The 23,180-nt window shown below is 33.1% G+C and overlaps 1 long non-coding RNA gene and 2 pseudogenes across 2 annotated transcripts; 1 reads left to right on the forward strand and 2 right to left on the reverse strand.

Moving 5' to 3' along the window:
* The first annotated feature begins 652 nt into the window (after positions 1 to 652).
* LOC111276865 (uncharacterized) lies at positions 653 to 12,412 on the forward strand (annotated as a pseudogene). The gene is made up of 14 exons (XR_016343525.1): positions 653 to 961; positions 1,700 to 1,758; positions 1,835 to 1,981; positions 2,606 to 2,746; positions 3,759 to 3,815; positions 4,492 to 4,584; positions 5,062 to 5,196; positions 6,220 to 6,393; positions 7,399 to 7,586; positions 7,708 to 7,792; positions 8,307 to 8,439; positions 8,754 to 8,820; positions 10,358 to 10,614; positions 12,294 to 12,412. The product of XR_016343525.1 is annotated as an uncharacterized LOC111276865 (transcript).
* Positions 11,820 to 13,344, reverse strand: LOC149518039 (uncharacterized; annotated as a pseudogene).
* A 7,322-nt stretch (positions 13,345 to 20,666) lies between these two features.
* On the reverse strand, positions 20,667 to 22,450 carry LOC149518040 (uncharacterized). The gene is made up of 3 exons (XR_016343527.1): positions 21,531 to 22,450; positions 21,384 to 21,452; positions 20,667 to 21,054 (listed from the first exon to the last, which is right to left on the reverse strand). It is a non-coding gene; the product is annotated as an uncharacterized LOC149518040 (long non-coding RNA).
* Between the last annotated feature and the right edge of the window lie 730 nt (positions 22,451 to 23,180).

Below are 23,180 nucleotides of genomic sequence, written 5' to 3' on the forward strand. Positions count from 1 at the left end.
CTTGTTAAAATATTAAAACCACCTCCCTATATAGTATAAGGTGAGTAACCGCACTTCAATATCAATAATAATAAAAAAAAAAAAACCAATAAAATATAATATGTTATTATTTTTTTTATAAAGTACATAAATGAATATAGTTCTCTTTTCTTCTTTTTCCTATAAAACATCATCTCATTTGAAAGTTTGAAAGGAAAGATTTCACCGTAAAATATGCTTTATGAATAAAATCTTAAAAATTAATTAGAAATTACCTTATTAAAAATCTCATGTTACACGTTTCAAAAGTTGAAGAGAAAATATTTTAATTTTAAAATAATACTACTGATACGGTACAATTTATTATATCTCATTAATTTTTTTTTTTTGAAAATTAATAAAAATTTTAACGTACAAAGATGAATTTTAATAAAGGAAGCTCTTATAGATCAATTGGTTATTGCACGCGTTTAGTAAGCGGGATGTCTTGAATTTGACTCGTTGATTCTGATCGATACTGTTTTTTTTAATTCAATAAGTCTTTCTCTCTAAAACATTTACAATCTCAATCTTACCACCCAACAACAAAAGAATCATGTAAAACATTTAATATATATATATATATATATATATATTTTGTTTAATCCTTAACGTGCATTCTGTTCTTCTTCTTCTTCTTCTTCATGCCAATCCCATATCCATTCCAAGAAAATGATTCTTGCCCACCAAACTTCCCCTCTTTTTCTCCAGAAATTCCATCCCAAAACTGCTTCTAAGTTAAGGTGTATGCCCAAGAAATTCACTGTTTCTGCTTCCCTTAACACCATAGCTGCTGCTGCTGCCTCTGGCTCTGGTGCCACTGTCCATGGGACAGTCACTTCTTCTATTACCCAAGTGGCTGTTATTGCCTTTGCTATTGCCTCTGGAGCTTGTCTCTCCACTAAGGTTGACTTTTTATGGCCTAAAGTGGAGGAGCAACAAGGTGCCTTTCTGTTCCATTTTTTTTTTTTGGAACCTTTTCTTTTGTCGGTTTTTGCCTCATTTTGCGCTAATTTAGATGGAAATAATAATGTTTTGTTACATTCAATTTTAGGCAACCCACTAGGAGTTATTTTTGCAATTCTAGATTAGGGGAAATACTAGATGTGTGCTTTGTTCACGACTGGCTATTAAGATCCTCCCCATAATCTCATACTATGTTATCTTTTTCGTTTTAAATGTAATTCGTGTTTTCGAGCCTGTTTGTTGGTGTATAGTTTTTTTGGATGTTCATTTTATTTTGCAGGCACTGCTTTTCAGTTTTCTAATTCTTACAATTGTGCATAGAACTACAAAGCTTTTACAATTGCCATGTAAGAACTAAACTCAGAATGTCTTTCTTAGTGGAAGCTCTCTCTCTCACGCACATGTATTTACGTATTTTGAGCCTAAAAGACTCTGCTTTTGATCCCAAAATTATGGAATAATAGTTAAGCATAATGAAAAGGATATAGTTTTCATTAGAAACCTTGTGTTCCTCCCTGTTACATCAATTATTAATTCTTGATGTTAGCTCATTAGCAAGAGCACGACTATAATTTTTGCTCTTTATAGTTTATAATGACAACCTGCTACTTGCTTTGCCTAATCAATAATCCATTCACTGTCGACTTACTGAATCATGTTCTTCATGTTTTCTGCTCTCAAATTTCAAGTTAACAATGTCAATCTATGTGTGCAGGTTCTTTTACAGCGGAAGGAATAGATGTGACTGGCTATCCTATATTTAACGAGGCAAAGGTTTGCCATCTCTACTTGGCTTGTAAGTTGGATGTAGTCCTCTTCTGCCACTAAAACACTGAATTTGTGAAGGCAGGTGCAAAAAGCTATTGCATTTGCAAAAGGAGCTCACAGTAGGCAGTTGAGGAAAACAGGAGAGCCGTATTTATCACATTGCATTCACACGGGAAGAATCTTAGCTATGTTGGTTCCATCAAGTGGCCTACGTTCATGAAACTGTATAGTTATTAAGTTTGTTGCATTGTGCTGTGTCTATATACTTTGTTCTTCTGATAATTTTTCAACAACTTACTAGTATTTTTTTTCTGTGGGTGCTCCTAAAGTACATAAATTGCATGTAGGTTACACTTTTTTATTCCTTCAGCATATTATGCTGTTTGACTCCTATATTGACCTAGTGTTTTTCCATTTTTAATCTGTCTCATACTTCTAGACCAATGCAATATGACTATTTCTATCTTTCATAGAAGTTAGTGAGCCATTGTGATAGTATGCAGGTACAAGGATAATTGCCATATAATATGGTAGGAAAACATCTTAGAGTAAAAGCAATAGACATTTTGATGTTTTAGAGTGTAACTGTAGCCATTTTAATGTCTTGATTGTAATGGTTAATAGTTTGTTCTTATGATAAAAATGTTTACATGGGTAGATAGTTAACTGAACTCAATTCTTGATGGTCTGGAAACTTGGTTCATTCTTTCACTTTCTTGTAATATTATGCTGAGTCAATTGCATTCTTTCTTCTTATTACCAAAAAAGTTAGCCCTCAAAAGTGCCAAGGTTGCTCAAAAACTTGCTTCACTTTCAGTTAATTCCCTAACTAAGGTCCTAAAGTTTGGTGCAGGCTATTGACACAGTTGTGGCTGGGATACTACATGATGTGGTTGATGATATATGTGAAAGTTTGCTCAGCATAGAAGCAGAGTTTGGTGATGAGGTGGTCAGGTCAGTAGCTAGTGTTTCTAGATTAAGTTATATAAATCAGGCAAAGTCTTCATTTTAATTGGTTCTGTCTGTAGAGTCCTCATCCTTAAATCTTGGTTTTTCATTAAAAAAATATTTGTAAGCAGAAAGCTTACCGGCATTTTATTTAACTGGTATTGTAGCCCTTTCAGGAGGATGGATTTTTTCTTTCTTCTTTTCCTGCGTTAGTGATTAGTGATGTGCTTGGTCTAGGGAAAGCTAACTCCAGTTGTGTAATCCACAGTTGGTTGTTTGGGCATGTTTTAAAATGTAATAGAAAAAAATAAAGTAGAAAGAACAGAACAAGTAAAGAAAATAAGTTTCATGTTGATGGAAATAGCATGTAATTTCTTTTTTTAAATAAAATATTCTTTTTTTGAGCTGGAAAAGGTCCAGCAACTCTGCAGCTATAAGTCATCTTGCATTGAAAAATGAAGTTTTCGAAAATTATTTCATTTCTGGAATTGGAGATGGTATTCACGAGAAATTCCTAGTATGTGTAATTCAACTCATTCACCATATTTAAAACTCCAGAAAACATAAACATCACTAGGGCATGTTTATCTTCCTATCAATTTTTTTATTTCAATTTCGAACTATGGAGAAATATCTAGAAACAACTTATGATTTAGGTTTTGAAAGTAATCACTATTTATATCTTTTCCCTTATTAAAAGCAAGAAAAAGACAGAAAGGGTTTTCCTTCTGATATCTATTATGGTGTGTCTGGGAAAAATATTGTCTCATCAAGTGATGGCAATGATAGGGAAACCATAATGATGTTGCTGTCAGAAGTAGAAAGTTTGAATTATAAAGTCTTGCCCTTTCTTCTTATTGGTTTTCTTGCTACCTTAGTGTCATGTTTGCCATCTTTTGTGTTGTTACCCTTGTTAGCATGCTAGAATGCCTGTTTATTACAATATTTTTTTACATTGTCATGATCGTGCTCGAGTTTTGGATCCTCTGATAGTGATATTTAATCACTCCCACTATATTTATGTTGTCATGTGACTCATCTAATATATTGTTTTGTAGTTTCTACAGAAACATCGCAGGATAAATGTTAACCAGAGTACCCTTGGTTATGAAGAGGTGCATGGTTAGATAATTTACATGCAACAAAAAATGTAGTGTGGTTGATGTAATTTAGAAACTGATTTGTAAGCTAAACAATAGGTGAAACTTCATGATTTATATGGGTACACATTACATAGACTAAGCTAAATATCAATTGTATGGCTCCTTATGATATAACTAAATAGCATGTTCAATGTATGATTAATTCTTTTTAGTGCTACTGGTTGGGAGGTCAGTTGTAATGGTTTTGAGCGCATTCTCTGACATGCAGTGAATGTTTAAATCTGTATTGTTTTACACTTAAAATGGATTGGTCAAGAAGTTATTTTAATATGTAAAGGAAAGGGAAAACAGAACTGTAGAAAATGCATCTTGCTGGGATCGAAGTGATAGTAGTTACAAGTCACTGTGATATCATATAAGGGTCTTGGTAGATATTGTGTTGATTCTTTCCTAAGGGCATGTCAAGTTCTATAGTTCAAAGCACTCTTCTTGTTCTTGTGGTCATCTTCAAGATTTATCTCAATGCATATGTGTGGTGAGAATGACATGTTCTCAAAGAACTGCATGTGTGGGAGACTGTAATATAGGGGGATAGATAAATAAATTAATTAGGTTTAGTTGTAAGTATGTGAACAGTGATTAGCGGCTGTTGTGTTCTAATTTCACATTCTTTTCTTTTACTTTTAAGGCAAATAATCTGTGAGTCATGCTCTTGGGAATGGTTGATGATCCCCGTGTGGTGCTTATCAAGCTGGCAGACTATCTTCACAATATGAGAACCATGTAATGCCTCTCAAAATTTATTTATTAGATTATTATATATGCGGAAAACAGATTTCTGTTTGTTTTTCTATTTCATAATTCATTGGATAGACAACCAAGGCTTGGCCTAGCTGTTATGATCCCTCCATAAGAGGATCAAGGTCCAAGGCTTGGATTCATTATCCCCCTTGGACTTTCTTGTATATATCACATAACTAATTCATTGAAATGGAAAAAATTATTAATCCATTTATTTTATCTTTTAAATTCTAAATTTCTAAACCCTTTAGGAATCTTGCATTATCGACATACTGTATTTCTCCATCCATTGAACATATGTATAAGGACAGATTGCTTCAAAGTGTGTCAAGCTCTGAGAAATTTATAACAAAATCCATGGTGCTATAATTCTTAAAATTTATGGTTCAATGGTTTGAAGGTTAATCTTTATGGTATTGAAGTATGAATTGCACTCAAAGGTGTGATCATTCTTTACGGTTATGCCCTGCCCCTCGCCAAGGCTTAGGCTGTTGCACAAGAAACCTTACTTTTTTGGTGTTCCCTAGCTTCTAGATTGGGTCTGCGGGCCCTGAAAGCAGAGCTGAAAGATCTTTGCTTCGCTGTTCTTAAGGTAAAGGAGTGTGTTTCGAGGTCATGGAAGTTGCAATAGCATATATCATAACATCATGAATAATATTAGTTGTACTTGATGATTTTATGCTGCATATGTCGTTTACTCTATTCGTCATGTAGTTTGAGCTTTATTAACTCTATTTGATTGGGACACATATTTCATTTGGGCACCTTGTATCCATTGAGTTTGGTAATGTTATTTTTAAGTGGTATTATTGTTAAGTTTAGGGTGAATTTTGTCTTCTCAACTAATTGCCAACAGGATTTAGGTTGAATGTTTAATATGATATTAGAGCTTTTCGTAGTGTTATACTCATAATCCCTAAATGCTAGAGCAATTGTTCTCTTTCTCTCTCTGTCTTTTTTTTTTTTTTCAAAATTGTGTAGCTAAACTAATTTATCTGAAAGTGGGACACACATTGTGCATGAGTTTTTAAATTGGGACATCAATCATGGAATTTTCACCTGATTTGTTCAATGAGAAATATATTTCTCTTTTTCCAAATGTAGCCAAAAAAAAATTAATACTTAAAATCTGGTTCCTAACACTTACGGTTTAAGGTCAGTTAGAGTATGGGTTCTATGTTCATAATCGGGCTTTGCTATATGAAACTGTGGTTACAAAGTTCTTGATAGCTATGCATCAGATACCTTTTATCACCTTTTAGATTCATGTAGGAACAACAATATTTTGCATTGACTTTTAGGTCCATGCTATCTGCACACTTTGGATGAATTTGCCATTAAGCATATAAATATTGCATATAGCATGTTTAAGATGGTCAAAGATATAGAATGAGAAAAAAAGGGACAAGCTTTGATTATGTTTGAACCGTATGCCATAGTGTTATGGTAATCAATTTCATGACTTAAAATTCTTTTCTGACAGATAGAATAGCTTCTTTTTCTTTTGCTCAGCAGGTATTATAGCTTCTAACTAAAAATGTGAATCCTTTTGGATTATGTATATCAAATAAATTTTGTAACCACATTTGTTTCAATTTTGAGGGCAGTGGTGCAGCCTCAAATATTTAGGAAGCTACGAGCTTATCTGACCTCAATGTGGAACCCCAGAAATAAAGGAGCATATCCCAGACGAATATCTGCAAAAGCCGGGGGGTCCTCTGTACAGGAAAACAATTCAGCGCATGAAGATGAAGCTTCTATGAGTGATGAAGATATTACTATCATAAAGGTAAGTATATAGGACAAATGGTGCTGTGTCTATATTCTAGTTATATTCTTTTTGGTTGGTTTAAGGGTTGCCTTGATGTATTAGGATTTTGCCAATTTTAATGACTACTTGCTAATATCGAAAAGTTTTAATGAATAATATTGAGAAATCCTGTCTTCCTGCCAGAAAATTAACAAAGGATGAAAAATTTCAAGAAGACAGGTCGCTTCAGCCTTCCTTTAATAGACTAAATACAAGTTTTCTTCCTAGTGAACCTTGGATAGTGTTAATAAAAAAATCACCTAATATGCTGTCATTGGGCACCTTCAACACATGATCTTGGAAGATGTCTCAACTTACATTGTAATTATATAGGAGTGCATATTGACCACTGAACAACATAGCTTGCTTCAATTCTTTAGTAAAAGACATTTGGTCGATGAATGTAGTGCAAGAGCTTTATTCTGTTGTCATGAATTTCTATCCAAACTAGGCATGTCAAATACCATGTGATGGTTGCAATCTGTAGTTACTGTTATTTTCTGTCAGATTTTGAAGTGGTTCAGGCTCTTCCTTGACTATTTTTGAAGCCTTTTGTTTCTTCAAATAAAATTCGAGAAGCAAATTGGCTTTCTTGGTTTAGCCTTCTTGAAAATAATAGGACAATAATGAAAGAAATTCCAAGTTAAAAAGGTCATAACTGAGTAGGATCCACCCCCTACTCTCATTATATTATATTATGAAATTAGATTAGTTTTGAGGAATTTTCCTTTTCAAAAGAGTACCAGACAGTCTTAATTTCCTATCAGTTAGATGCACTGATTAGCTCTAAATATAATTCCAGCTTTTTTAATCTATTTAATAATAATTGTGGCAACATATGTGCACATATCTGGAAGTATGTATGCTGAAGAACAAAAGGGTTAGAGGTTTTTGGGTCGGTAGGCAGACAAACAAGTTTTAAATGTAGTATTCAACAGAAACCTTAAATTTGAGTAATTAGTTCCAGTTGTTTTATATATGCAGGATCTTTTGGACGCAGTGGTTCATTTTGACATCTTATTGGATCGGAGAAAACATACCAATTTTCTTGATAATCTTGGAAGAAGTTCAGAGATGGAACCAAAACTGAAGGTTGTGCAGGATGCTGGAATTGTGCTGGCATCTCTTGTTTGCAAGGAGGCACTTGAGAGGGAGCCGTTCATATCAATTTCATATGTTTTGCTCACTTATAATCAGTTGCTGCTCACTTATTATTTTGGTTTTATTATTTCTATTGTTAGTTTGGTCACATCTTGTAGGTGCTTTCTCATCCTCTCCTCTTTTGCAGTGTAGTTATGTTCCAGGGATGGAGGTTACTTTATCTAGCCGATTAAAAAGTTTGTATAGTAGCTACTGGAAGGTAGGAGTAACAATTAATGTATGTGTATCAACTTTTGGATGCTTTGCTTCTTAGCTGTAAAATATTATAATTGTGCATGTTGTTAGAGCCAAATGCAGTCAAAGCCCCTTCCTTTGCCGTTGTTCAAAATTCTTCTTGGTCTCCATGCATAATTAACAGTACTGTGAAGGGATACGACGGTGATTATTTTGTAACTGCAGCTTGCAGCTGTAGTAGAGTTAATTTCACTACATGTTTCAAAGAGACATCTAAGAATCAACCATGAACTCGAATTCTAATGTACGGCTGAAAATTTATCAACATGCCAGATCCATATAAGAGATTTTCTGTACTGAAAATCCTTTTGTTGCATTGTATCCTTGAAGCATTTAACTTAGACTTTTAGAAGACGCAATATCAGTCAAGCCAAAATTAAAATGTGATTCTAAAATCTTTTAGTGAAAAATGAGCAAGCAAGCTGACCTTTATTTTGTTAGGAAAGCCTTTACAATGTCCTGCTGATAATGAAGTTCCTGTTCTTATCTTGCTGTAGATGAAAAGGAAAGATGTTGGCATCAATAAAATATATGATGCATGTGCACTGAGGGTAGTTTTTGGAGACAAGAACGGAACCCTAAATGGTCCTGCAGTTTAATGTTGCTACAGTCTTCTCAACATTGTTGCAGGTATTTCAAAGTGTTTCTTCTGTTCATTTCATAGATCTTCTCAATCTTTAGCATGGATTTTTGGAATTACTTTTAATTGATGCATCGTATTTTATCGAAAAGTATGTGTAGTAGAAGAAACAAAAATAGATGTTTTTACTTTCTTTATAGGTTTATTTTTGTGGATAATTTCTTTGGCCTGTGGTAGCCTTATTTAATAGGAATGTATAAGTTCTCAATTTTACCAGAATTCATAAAGCCATACTTCTCAAACATGCTGAATTTCTTTTTTAAAAGAAACTATTATGAGTCACATCACCCATCTTTCTTTGCAGGCTTTGGACTCCAATTGACGGTGAATTTGATGATTTCATTGTTAACCCAAAGTCCAGTGGCTATCAGGTAATATTTTGCAATTATTCATTGATTTATTGCAGAAATGGTATATCAACATTCGTCCTGCAAATATAGGCCAAACATGCATATAACATGCTGCATCATATATGGCCAGCTAATATGTAATAAGTTTCTACCTTTGAATATTCCACTGTCGACAGTAGGTGGAAAATTATTTGTGAGAACTAATATCTTATTGACTAAATCTCTTAAAGTGAGTTTAAGAACATTTGAAAGTTTGTGATCTGGATGGTTTGTTAATATCAATTTTGCACCAGAAATCCAATGTAAAAGTTTAAAATAGATCATCAACTGTATTAAGCTGCATTAACTGTTTAAAATACCTATGTGGTTCTTTGAATTTTTAGCGTCCTCCATACTTCTTTGGCAAAGCACCGCATCAAATTTCCCGACTTAGTGAGACTTTGCTCTAAATAATGGATCTTTTATTGTACATGTTATGAAATTGGCTGAATAGGTTTCTACCATGAGAGTTCAAATAAACCGGCAGGTAATGCTGTAAGAAGCTGTTCGCTTACTGGAGTTTTAAATATCAAACTTTGCTGTTATTAATTAATTTCAAAAAGTTCTAAATGTAATAATTAATTTAAAAAACTAGTAAATGTAATTGTTATGTTAATCATAAATATATTAATCCTAATAAGAAAAGGAATGTCTTTAGCTTACAATTAATAAAGCTAAGACAGATGTGAGTTGATTCCCATCTTTCAAAGGTGGAAAGGCTCCTTCTGAATCTACGGATTTGGAGCCTCGGACAAAAACTAAAGTATATATGTTAGAACTCCTTATATTACCGTGGATTTACAAGTAATTAATTGTTATAACTCAGTAAATTACCGTAGGTAATTTAACGTAAGCATCACAAGTAGACATTAAAGTAATACTATGAATAGAAGGCTAACCTTGTTAGCTCATAAGTCAGTTGATGACAGATAAGGAAAGGGGAATTCTCTTTCAACTAGAGAAGCTGGTTAGAGACAAAAGTGTTATACTTATTTCTACAGTAATTACAAATTTAAATCCAAAAAGAATTCTAATTAGCTGTCAAAATTCCAATAATAACCTCACATACTTACATAACCTTATATATATATATATATTAATAATACCTACTGCTACTGCTCTTTATTATATTGATGAGTGGAATTAATTAAGAGAGCAAAGGAGACATTGACGCTATTCTATTTTTAAGAAGAAAAGCTATTTATTATATATCTTCTTATTTATTAGGTATGATCACTATCAACCCTTTTTTTTTTTTTGTGCTTGATTTACAATGTTGGGAAGTGGAATTAATGTTATTCTTCTTTCATCTCAATTAATAAAAGAAGAAAACAAAACTTATATCTCGTTTTTATGTTTCTTTAGAAGTTTATGCTTGGTATAATTTTGGGTTTACAGTTTAGGGTTTATGGTTTTTAGGATTTAGGATTTAGGGCTTTTTTTTGTTAATTTCTCAATTTTTGCTGTCCTTGTAAAAAAAATAAATTAATTAATTTCTCATTTTTCGTAAATGTCACAGTAAGTATGGAAAACAAAGATTTGATACCATCCAAAGAGCAACAAGTGGACAAACCTTGCCAGTTGGGTTTTATGAACATGGAAGCAATAATTGAGGTTGATAATGAACGACCGCCATATTCTCTTCCTCCCTGCATATCTCAACCTTACCCTTGGCTTGTTATATGTCATGGAGAGTTTGATCAAAGGCAAACCTTCTTCAGCATATCACAATATCGGTATTACACTAAAATCATTCTTGAGATGCGTAATAAACAAGTATGTTGCTCTTCCTTTGGATGGTTAGTATTATTGGATCTTGTCTCATTTGATTGTTCTCTTTTAAATCTCATTTCGATGGAGACAATTCAACTTCCTCCTTTCAATATGAAATTTGATACGTGCATTCTCACGGCACTTCCAAATGATCCAAATTGTCGCATCCTTTTCTTCAATCTTGTAGAGGATGAATTTATATTTTGTTCTCTTGATGATTGTGAATTTTCAAAACAAAAGTTAGAAGACAATGATGTGATCAGTGTGACAACATTTGGAGGAAAGATTTATTGTATTTCTTTAGAATATTGTTTGCTTACAATCGAGTTTGAAGGATCAAGTCTTTGATATACAAAATTAACTGTCCAAACAGAATCCAAACTGTTTAATTTTACCATTCAACACAAAAACTATTTGGTTGAGTTTTTTGGAGAGATGCTACTTGTTTGCAAGATTTACTTTCCAAGATTGTGTGAATGGGCTTCATACTTTGAAGTTTTTAGGTTTGATTTCTACAAAATGGAATGGATTGAAGTGAAAAGCATTGAAAATAATGCAATTTTCCTCACAGATCAATGTTACGGCTTATGTTACTCAGTAGCTAAAGAATCTGATATAAGAAGAAACTCTATTTACTATACTCAGTATGAAGATAGAAACCTTTATGTCTATGATTTGGAAGATCGAAGTGTTACAACATCTTTGCCTTGTCCCATAGTCAGTCGTCGAAAATCATCTCATTATTGGAGTATGTTACCAATGACAAATAACTCTTAAGATTTAATTTTTCTTTTTAGAAAAAAAATTGTTATGTAGTTGTTTTCTTTCTTTTTTTTTTTCTTTAATTTGTTATTTAGTTTAATAAAATTATGGTTGGTTGATTTTTAATTAACTTTTCTTTATCCTTGTATTCCAATAAATTAATGCATTTACTTAATTTTAATCTATTCTTTTTTTTTTCTGGTATTTGAGATTACAAATTATTGAACTATGATCATTAAAATTAAAAGTATAATATTCTATGAAAAGATTACACTATTGTAGGCACTTTCGATTTATTGATTTGTGAATAAAATGTCAAAAGAAAAAAAATGATTCAATTTTGACCTATTTTCTTCGCAACAGTTAATAGCATGTATAAATGTTTTATGTTAAGTTTATCTTGATGTTGATGTAAAGTTTTTTGGAATTCTTTCTTAGCATATCATTCAAGAGATTCTTAAGGGTATGTTTCTTATTGAATCATGGTAAGGTTTTCTTTGATTCCCTTAAAAGAAAATTAATTTGTTGGTCCTTTATTGTTGCCTTGCAGATGGGTGAATGCAATGTAATTTGGTTTGACTATTAGTTGGGTCCATTGATATCAAATTTGTTAATATATTTACAAACATCTCAATATCACATGGTTCCATCCTGCTTGGACCAACTTGAAAGTCGTTAACTGATTTAGATTTCATGGTCTGAACCCTCTCACAACCAAGCTGAGAACAAGACCTTGAAAGATTTTAAATTATTCCATGGTCATCCACAGAAGTTTAAACATCTAATATTTCTATTTTTGGCATGCTAGTCTTTGCATAAGCATTTAAGTGTACCTTTTTCAGATGAGACTCCTTCCTGGAATGTCTGCTTTTTGCTGGTTTTGAGGTTGTATTAACTTTTCTTTTCAACTTTCTTTTCAGAAATGGATCATCTTTTAAAGTAACATCAAACTGAGAGCAGCAAATGGGATTTGTTCTATTCAACTCAGTGTTGCATTTCTCTACAGCATTCTTCTGAACCCTTTGCCAAACAAAATGACTGTTCCCTGTTCCCATTCAAATATGCAAGTTCCCTATACTTCCAAGTTTGCAAGTACTTTAACTCCTATGAATAGATTTACACTGCTTACCCCTCTTGCCTTGTGCAACCATTCGCCCATCAAAGCTGTGCTACAAGCCAGACCATGCTTGGTTCCCTCAGTAAAATCACGGGTTTCTGAAATGCTACATAATGTGTTTTGACAATAGGACCCCTTCTTGGTATTGGAACCTAGTAAATCTGATTGACAGGTTTCATTGCTGTTGTCGTTAAATGGATTAACAATATGACCAGCACTGATACCGTCTTCACTGTTTGAACCAACAGAAACTGAGTCCAACACTAGGAAATCATGCATATCATAGAAATCCTTCTCATGTAAATCTATAAGAAAACCCATATGTGAAGGATGTCTCCTCTCCACCCATAGAAAGTCGCTGGTCTTCGTTACCAATTTTAGAATTATCTGTATGATGCTCCCTAGGAAACTTCTGAACTTGAGAAGGTACAATACATTCAGGTATATCCACTTCATCAATGTCGGATATGTATATATTTGGTGATTGAAAACTTGTAACAATACCATTGCTGCTGTCTGCAAAATCAGTTATATTAAGCAAACCATCGGATGGTGAAACTTCTAGTGAAGTTGCAAGTGATCCAGAGTTCATGTCATTGTTACCACAAATTTCGGATGCTGAACTTCCATGGATATACTCTAGCAAACTCTCTGGAGCCAACATCACACAAATGAATTTTTATGTTTTCCCTTCCTTCTTGTCTTCTTTCATGAATTTCTCTTTGTAGGCTTGTCTTCTTCACCATAATCGATGAACATAGCGGATGGATTAGTAGCATTAGATCCTTTTGACATAATAGCAGAGGAATCGTTGCGAGTAATGGAGCTATAACGGGAAGAATTGTTGGACACTTACATTCAATTTAGTTATTTTATTTGCAACGGTCCTGTTGCAAAATTGATGTTGCACATTGGATCCAGCAATGCTTCTGGCTCTAAAAGGATTGGCAGAAAAAGTAATCTCAGGTTGGGGCCCTTTCTGTGTCTTCCATCCATCAACCTTAAAAGGAATTAATGGACGGGGAAGAGGCCAGATGCAGGCCTTTCACATTCGCCTGAGTTCCAGATCCAAAGTGATCAAAATATTGCCAGGTTAAAATTACTCAAGCCAATCACAGAGTAAAAGAGAATGAACTCAACTATTTAATATTGGCAAAGAATAGGAAAAGTATCTAACCTCTGATGATCTTCTACAATCATTCAGCTGCAAAGAATTCTTGGAGTGATTAGCCTTTCCTACCCTCGACATTTTTTATTATTTAGATAAGTTCATCAAACATGACAAGGCATCTTTTGCTGTATCTGTTCAAGTCAATAGCATAAACATGTGAGTGGGCAACTTTACGAAGAGCTCATGAAGATTTACTCGAAAAACCACATTTGAAATCAAAACTTTTACACAGTAATTACAGAACAACTGTTTATAAAATCTAATAGGTAAAAAAAAAGACAGCCAACAAATTTCAGTAAATGAAAATCCTTAAGAAATGCTCAGATGCAGCAACTAATCTATTCCAATCCAAAATAGATAGAAAAATATATAGAACTTAAGAATAGAGTACAAGAGAATCGCATGAACGAACTAATTTTAACAAAGAGGGCAGTTGAAAAAGATGTTTTAGAGCCATTCCAAGAACTAACTACTACTATCAAATAAACAAGTAATTTCACAAAGTTTAAGCCATTATCAATTATCAACTTCTGTTAACGGAAAAGAAAGAGAGGATAATCGGTTCAGTGGGTTGAGATTATATTTCTCAAGGAAAGTTTTAAACCATTTCAATATCTATCCCAAATAGTGAAACTAATTTCCTTTCAAACCACTTCGCACTTGAAGTTCTCATAGCATAGATTCTGGGCTCCATTGAATCATTACTTGATGGTGTGTGTCCATTCAATGCCCATGGTAAACATTATCCACTTAACAAGTAAACTAATAAAATACTAGATTGGAACAGGAAAAAAATTGCAATGCTAACCAAGGGCAGTAGCTCAACTGAATCGACACAAATAAGTATAATTGAAAGAACAAAGGGCCACATAAATCAGACAGCATGAAACAAACATCACATTCACACTTGTAGGAAAGCTAAAACAAAGAACCAATATCTTTAGTTCACTATGGCAAATCAAATAATCAGGGAAAAGAAAATCCAATATGAAACCAATTAATTTTGAACAAAGATCTCAACACAATTAAAATCAATCACATCACTTGGCTTTGTGCAAGAGAAGAATCTGGAAATAGAACAGCCATTACCTGGAAGGTGCCTTTCTCTACAGAATCATATACCACGTCTATCCCACTGCAGCATAAACAAGAACTGTGAGTCCAGTTTCAACCTGTATTGCATGATATTGTATTACAACTTTTGTTAATATAATCAAAACTCCGCCTCCAAACTAAAAGATCAAGGAATGAGGATCAATCTCATAATTATGACACAACTTGTATCCACAGGACTGATAAAAAGAAAAACAAACAAACAAAAACAGAGGATACTCTTTGATTATTGTAACCAATCAAAGTTCTCTTATATTGCAGATCTGACTCTGCCAAACTCTGTTTTTGATGATTTGATTGTTTTGATTGATCTGCGCCATTGCAAACATATCCAAGCGGCCTGACGAAGATTTGGAAACTAAAAGGATAACCATAGGATCACTAAGAGGATGGATGACAATGAGTTATTGTCATATAATTTTAAATAACATCATTCATATTTTGGTTAATGTTGTATTCCTTAAAAATTTAGTACTACATTTATTTTACTCTTTCTTATTTCATTATTAGCTGCTATACCAACATACTTCAAAACGTTACACAAAATTTTTATCTGACTGGTATTATAATATTTGCAAGCCAAATTAAAATATATGAGATATTAATCAAAATCCCTTCGAAAAATATATTCCAATCAAAAACATTTATTAAGAATATTAAAGAAAAATAATTTTGGCCTTTGGGTTACTTTTCCTTACGAAAATTTAAATCCAAAAAGAATTCTAATTAGCTGTTAAAATTCCAACAATAACCTCACATACTTACATAATCTAATTTATATATATTACCCAGTGCTACTGTTTTTTTTTTTATATTGATGAGTGAAATTAATAAAGAGAGCAAAGGAGACATTGAAGCTATTCTGTTTTGAAGAAGAAAAGCTATTTATTATATATCTTCTTATTTATTAGGTATGATCACAATCAACCCTAATTTTCCTTTTGTGCTTGATTTACAATTTTGGGAAGTGGAATTAATGTTATTCTTCTTTCGTCTCGATTGATAAAAGAAGAAAATAAAACTTACATCTCGTTTTTATGTTTCTTTAAAAAGTTTATGCTTGATATAGTTTTGGGTTTAGGTTTAGGGTTTAGGATTTTTTTTTGTTAATTTCTCAGTTTTTGCTTTCCTTGTAACAAAAAAACTAAATCGAGATACTAATTATGCAAATTTAATTGAGATAGCCTTCATTACCTTGACTAAGTAGAAATTTAGCTAACTATTGATACAAGAGAGATATGAAGGGAATAGAATTCTGGGATAATGGAACAGGACTTTCTGATTGGGAGAAATTCAATAAGTAAACTTGTTTTTGTTTGCCACATTCATTACCTTTTTGTTTTGTTCAAGAGAGAAAAAGAAGGAGAGTTGAACTCAACAGCTGCCACAGATAGGTGGCCTCTGTTATTTCTATTTGATGTAATGAAGATCTGCTTCGGGAGGTTATTCGCGTCTGCATGTGTTAACTCACTGTTGGCATGTAACATCTTTGATGTTCCTTTTGTCAAGAAACAGTCTTCAGTGGTTTGTTTCGTCAAAGGGCAACCTCTCGGCTATCTATTCTCTTCGCCTTTGTTCGCACTAAGTAGAAATTTAGCTAAATAGTTTCTTTCTTTATTTTAGATTCATCGCCTGGGTTTATATTATAATTTATTATAAACAAAGATGAAATCTAGTGATCTTATGGTGGCCATCGAAGACATTTATTTTTCTTTTTCTTTGCTATTGGAATTAAAAAAAAAAAAGTAAAAACTTGTGGTGATAACATTAATCGGTAAAAACATTAATGACTTGCTTTGATTGTTGATACCATCCGAAAAAACATCAAGTGGACGAAGACCAAGATGTGTGGAGCAATCTTCCACCAGAGCTTTTAAGTTTGGTATCATCAAACCTCTTTGCAGGGGACAAAGCGATTTTCTATGCAATTTGCAAAACATGGCGATCAATCCCCATTACTCCACCACGTCGACTTCCTTCTTCATTCGATCATGATGCAGATTTTTCATTTTCATGGTTGTTCCGAATCCTCAAAGGCAATACTGACAGAGACCAATTTTTTCACCCTATACATAATTACACTTGCGAGTTGGACCTTCCAGCAGAAGTATTAGATGCTAAAATCCGCTTTTCAAAGTATGGTTGGCTACTAATGACTCGAGATGAGTCACATTCATTTCTCTTCAATCCTTTGACAAAAGAGATTATTGGACTTCTTGAGCTGCCTCCCCTCGAATGAGTGCATTCGATGTTTTTTACTTCTCCACCTTCCCCAGATTGTTTGGTTCTCGGAATCGAAGGGCGATTTTATTCAGTTTCCATTTTTGTCCATAAATTAGGAGAAAGTTCTTGGGAAATGCATAATTTTCCATGTAACGAAAAGTTTCGGTAATCTATTTGCAATCCAGTTTTATACAAAGGATTATACTATTGTTTGGATGCCAAGGGAAACTTTGGAGTATTTGATCTGAAAGACAGAAAATAATTGGGATGCCTACAAAATGACTTTTACATCACACCGTATCAATTCAATTGTTCAAGCATATCTAGTTGAAAATGAAGAAGAATTGCTAGCCGTTCTCATTACAAAGGATGATAAGAAGATTCATGTTTTAAAGTTGAACCTGACAAGTAAGATATGGGAACCAGTATGAAGTTTGGGAAGGAACTTGTTGTTCATCAGTGAAGGTGCATCCTTCTCCAAAACTGCTGTCGTGAGAGGAACAAATAACAAAATTTATGGTCCAAACTTTTAAAAATAGCTCATATTGCTTCTACTCACTCACAACTGGAAAGTATCATTCTTTCTTTGATAATCCCTCTAGTAAAGATTCCTATAATATTAAATTCTTTCAACAAAGCTCTTGGTTTATATCTATGTAAGATTGTTTCACCTCCATATCTAATAGTTGTTTCTAATCTTTCAAAAGTATAAATAAATTATCTTGTACATTATATTAATCTTAATCTTTATAATATATTATCCAACTTAATTATTTTTTGTTCATAAAAAAATTACAACTTGAAGATAAGGAGAAATAATTACATGCCCTGAAATTTAATTTGCATGTTGATTAATTATTAATTATTGTTATGTAAGTGGTAAACTAATAGCAAGGCCATGGTAATATGCTTCTTCATATATTGAGTTCTAAACAGAAACCATGACATGAAGAAGATGAATGAGATTTAGTATTAATATAGCCTAAAAACGGATGCATAATGAAATTTAGATTAACTAAATTCTATCTTGCATCACTCTTGATTAGAGTTATCAAAACAGATTTGAATTTGAAAAACTTGATCCAAATTCAACTCAATTCGATTTGTTAAAAAAAAAAAAAAGAGGTCTAACAATCCAAATCTAAAGAGAACTATGGCAAAGGAAAGGGCTTTGACTACATGTGGCTCTAACAACACGCACAACTGTAATATTTTACAGCTAAGAAGCGAAGCATCCAAAAGTTTAGACACATATATTAATTGTTACCAAACTAACAATAGTTGCTCTCACATGCACAGGAATTAAAACTAATAAATAAAACCAAAATAGTTTTATTAGAAATAAGCAACAGAAACTCATTATAAGTGAGCAAAACATACGAAATTGATATGAAAAGATCCCTCTCAAGTGCCTTCTTGCAAATAACAAGAGATGCCAGAGCAATTCCAGCATCCTGCATAACCTTCGGTTTTGGTTCCATCTCTGAATTTCTTCCAAGATTATTAAGAAACTATATTTTCTCCAATCCAATAAGATGTCAAAAGGAACCGCTGCGTCCAAAAGATCCTGCATGTATAAAACAACTGGAACTAGTTACTTAAATTTAATGTTTCTGTTGAATACTACATTTAAAACTTGTTTGTCTGCCTACCGAGCCAAAACCCTCAAACCCTTTTGTTCTTCAGCATATATACTTCCAGATGTGTGCACCTATGTTGCCACAATTATTAAAACATGGAGTAAAAAAGCTGGAATTATGTTTAGAGCTAATCAATGCATCTAACTGATAAGAAATTAAGACTGTCTGGTACTCTTCTGAAAAGGAAAATTCCTCAAAACTAATCTAATTTCATAATATAATATAATATGATATAATATAATGAAGACTGTTTGGTACTCTTTTGAAAAGGAAAATTCCTCAAAACTAATTTAATTTCATAATATAATATAATGAGAGTAAGGGGTGGATCCTACTCAATTATGACCTTTTTGATTTGGAATTTCTTTCATTATTGTCCTCTTATTTTCAAGAAGACAAAAGCATGAAAGCCAATTTGCTTCTTGAATTTTATTTGATGAAACAAAAGGTTTAAAAAATAGTCGAGGAAGAGCATGAACCTCTCCAAAATATACAGCAAAGCACAACCCAGAGCAATCTGACAGAAAATAACAGTAACTACAGATTGCAACCATCACATAGTATTTGACTAGCCTAGTTTGGATAGAAATTCATGACAACAGAATAAAGCTCTTGCACTAAATTCATCAACCAAATGTCTTTTACTAAAAAAATTGAAGCAAGCTATGCTGTTCAGTGGTCAAGATGCAGTCGTATTTAATTACAATGTAAGTTGAGACATCTTCCAAGATCATGTGTTGAAGGTGCCCAATGACAGCATATTAGGTGTTTTTTATTAACACTATCCAAGGTTCACGAAGAAGAAAACTAGTATTTAGCCTATCAAAGGCTAAAGCAAACTGTCTACCTGAAATTTTTCATCCTTTGCCAATTTTCTGGCAGGAAGACAGGATTTCTTAACATTATGCATTAAAACTTTCCGATATAAGCATCTTGTCATTAAAATTGGCAAAATCCTGATACATCAAAGCAAGCCTTAAACCAACCAAAAAGAATATAACTAGAATATAGACACATCACCATTTCTGTCCTATATGCTTACCTTTATGCTAGTAATATCTTCATCACTCATAGAAGCTTCATCTTCATGCATTGAATTGTTTTCCTGTATAGAGGACCCACTGGCTTTTGCAGATATTCGTCTAGGATATGCTCCTTTATTTCTGGGGCTCCACATTGAAGCCAGATAAGTTTGCAGCTTCCTAAATATTTGAGGCTGCACCAGTATCCTCAAAATTGAAACAAATGTGGTTACAAAATTTGTTTGACATACATAATCCAAAAGGATTCACATGTTTAGTTAGAAGCTATAGTATCTGTCAGAAAAGAATTTTGAGTCATGACATTGATTACCATAACACTATGGCATACAGGTTCCAACATAATCAAAGCTTGTCAGTTTTTTCTCATTCTATATCTTTGACCATCATAAACATGCTATATGCAATATTTATAAGCTTAATGGCAAATTTTTCCAAAGTGTGCAGATAGCATGGACCTAAAAGTCGATGCAAAATATTGCTGTTCCTGCATGAATCTAAAAGGCAATAAAAGGCTATCTGATGCATAGCTGTCAAGAACTTTGTAACCACAGTTTCATATAGCAATGCCCGATTATGAACATAGAACCCATAAAACCATACTCTAAGTGACCTTAAACTGCAAGTGTTAGGAACCAGAAGTAAATTTTTTTGGTACATTTGGAGAAAGAGAAATATATTTCTCATTGAACAAATCAAGTGAAAATTCCACAATTGATGTCCCAATTAAAAAACTCATGCACAATTCTGTCCCACTTTCCAATAAATTAGTTTAGCTACACAATTAAAAAAAAAAAAAAAGAGAAGAAACAAAGAGAGAGAGAGAGAGAACAAGGGCTCTAGCATTTAGGGATTATGAGTATAATACCACTAAATGCTCTAATATCATATTAAGCATTCCACTTGGATCCTCTTGACAATTAGTTGGGAAGACACAATACACCCTAAATTTAACTATAATACCACTTAAAAATAACATTACCAAACTCAATGGATAAAAGGTGCATAAATGAAATGTATGTCCCAATCAAATAGATTAATAAAGCTCAAACTACATGATGAATAAAGTAAAGGACGTACACAACTAATATCATTAATGATGTTATGATATATGCTCTTGCAACTTCCATGAACTCGAAACACACTCCTTTACCTGAAGAACAGCAAAGCAAAGATCTTCCAGGTCTGTTTTCAGTGCCCACAGACCCAATCTAGAAGCATGAACTCCAAACACACTCCTTTACCTGAAGAACAGTGAAGCAAAGATCTTCCAGCTCTGCTTTCAGTGCCCACAAACCCAATCTAGAAGCTAGGGAACACCAAAAAAGTAACGTTTCTTGTGCAACAGCCTGAGACTTTGCTTGGGGCAGGGCATAACTGTAAAGAACGATCACACCTTTAAGTGCAATTCATACATCAATACCATAAAGATTAACCTTCAAACCATTGAACCATAAATTTTTAAGAATTATAGCACCACAGATTTTGTTACAAATTTCTCAGAGCTTGAAACACTGGAGCAATCTGTCCTTATACATATGTTCAAAGGATGGAGAAATATAGTGTGTCTATAATGCAAGATTCCTAAAGGGTTTAGAAATTTAGAATTCAGAAGATTCAATAAATGGAGTAATTATTTTTTCCATTTCAATGAATTAGTCATGTGATACATACAAGGAAGTCTAAGGGGGATAGTTAATCCAAACCTTGGACCTTGATCCTCTTATGGAGGGATCATAACAGCTAGGCCAAGCCTTGGTTGTCTATCCAATGAACTATGAAATAGAAAAACAAACAGAAATCAGTTTTCTGCATATATGATAATCTAATAAATAAATTTTGAGAGGCATTACAAGGTTCTCATATTGTGAATACGGTCTACCGGCTTTATAAGCACCACACATGGATCATCAACCATTCCCAAAAGCATGACTCGCAGATTATTTGCCTTAAAAGTAAAAGAAGAGAATATTAAATTAGAACACAACAACTTCTAATCAGTGTTCACATACTTACAATTAAACCTAATTAATTTATTTATCTATCCCCTATATTACAGTTTTCCACCCAGCTAGTTCTTTGAGAACATGTCATTCTCACCACCCATATGCATTGAGATAAATCTTGAAGATGACCACAAGAACAAGAAGAGTGCTGTGCACTATAGAACTTGACATGCCCTTAGGAAAGAATCAACACAAATGCTACCAAGACCCTTATATGATATCATAGTGACTTGTAACTACTATCACTTCAATCCCAGCAATATGCATTTACTACAGTTCTGTTTTTCCTTTCCTTTACGTATTAAAATTACATCTTGACCAATCCATTTTAAGTGTAAAACAATACGGATTTAAAAGTTAACTGCATGTCAGACATTGCACTCAAAACCATTACAAATGACCTCCCAACCACAAGCACTAAAAAGAATTAATCATACATTGAATATATGATTTAATTATATCTTAAGGAACTATTCAATTGACATTTACCCTATGTAATGTGTACCCATATAAATCATGAAGTTTCACCTATTGTTTAGCTTACAAATTAGTTTCTAAATTACATCATCCACACCACATTTTTTTGTTGTAGTGCAAATTCTCTAACCATGTTCCTCTTCATAACCAAGGGTACTCTGGTTAACATTTATCCTGCAGTGTCTCTGTGGAGGCTACAAGACAATATATTAGATGAGTCACATGACAACATACAATATAGTGGGAGGGATTAAATATCACTATCAGAGGATCCAAAACTCGAGCACGATCATTGAAATTTTAAAAATATTGTAATGCACAGGCATTCTAACAAGCTAACAAGGGTAACAACACCAAAGATGGCAAACATGACACCAAGATAGCACGAAAACCAATAAGAAAGAAAGGGCAAGAATTTATAATTCCTACTTCTGACAGCAACATCATTATGGTTGCCCTATCATTGCCATCAATTGATGAGACAATATTTTTCCCACACACACCACAATAGACATCAGAAGCAAAACCCTTTCTGTTTTTTTTCATTTTTTTTGTAATAAGGGAAAAGAAATAAATAAGGATTAAATTCAAAACCTAAATCATAAGTTGTTTCTAGATATTTCTCCGAAGTTCGAAATTGAAATAAAAAAATCGATAGGAAGATAAACATGCCTAAGTGATATTTATGTTTTCTGGAGTTTTGAATATGATGAACAAGTTGAATTACACATCCTATGAATTTCTTGTGAATACCATCTCCAATTCCAGAAATGAAACAATTTTCCAAAAACTCATTCTTCAATGCAAGATGACTTATAACTGCAGAGTTGCTGGGCCTTTTCCAGCTCAATATAAGAATATTTCATTTAACAAAAGAAATTATATGCTATTTCCGTCAATATGAAACTTATTTTATTTACTTGTTTTGTTCTTTCTATGTTATTTTTTCTTTTACATTTTAAAACATGCGCAAATAACCAACTGTGGATTACACAACTGGAGTTAGCTTTCCCTAGACCA

This window comes from Durio zibethinus, chromosome 7 (assembly GCF_047325235.1).
Source record: "Durio zibethinus cultivar Kanyao isolate XHJ-2024 chromosome 7, ASM4732523v1, whole genome shotgun sequence".
NCBI lineage: Eukaryota > Viridiplantae > Streptophyta > Magnoliopsida > Malvales > Malvaceae > Durio > Durio zibethinus.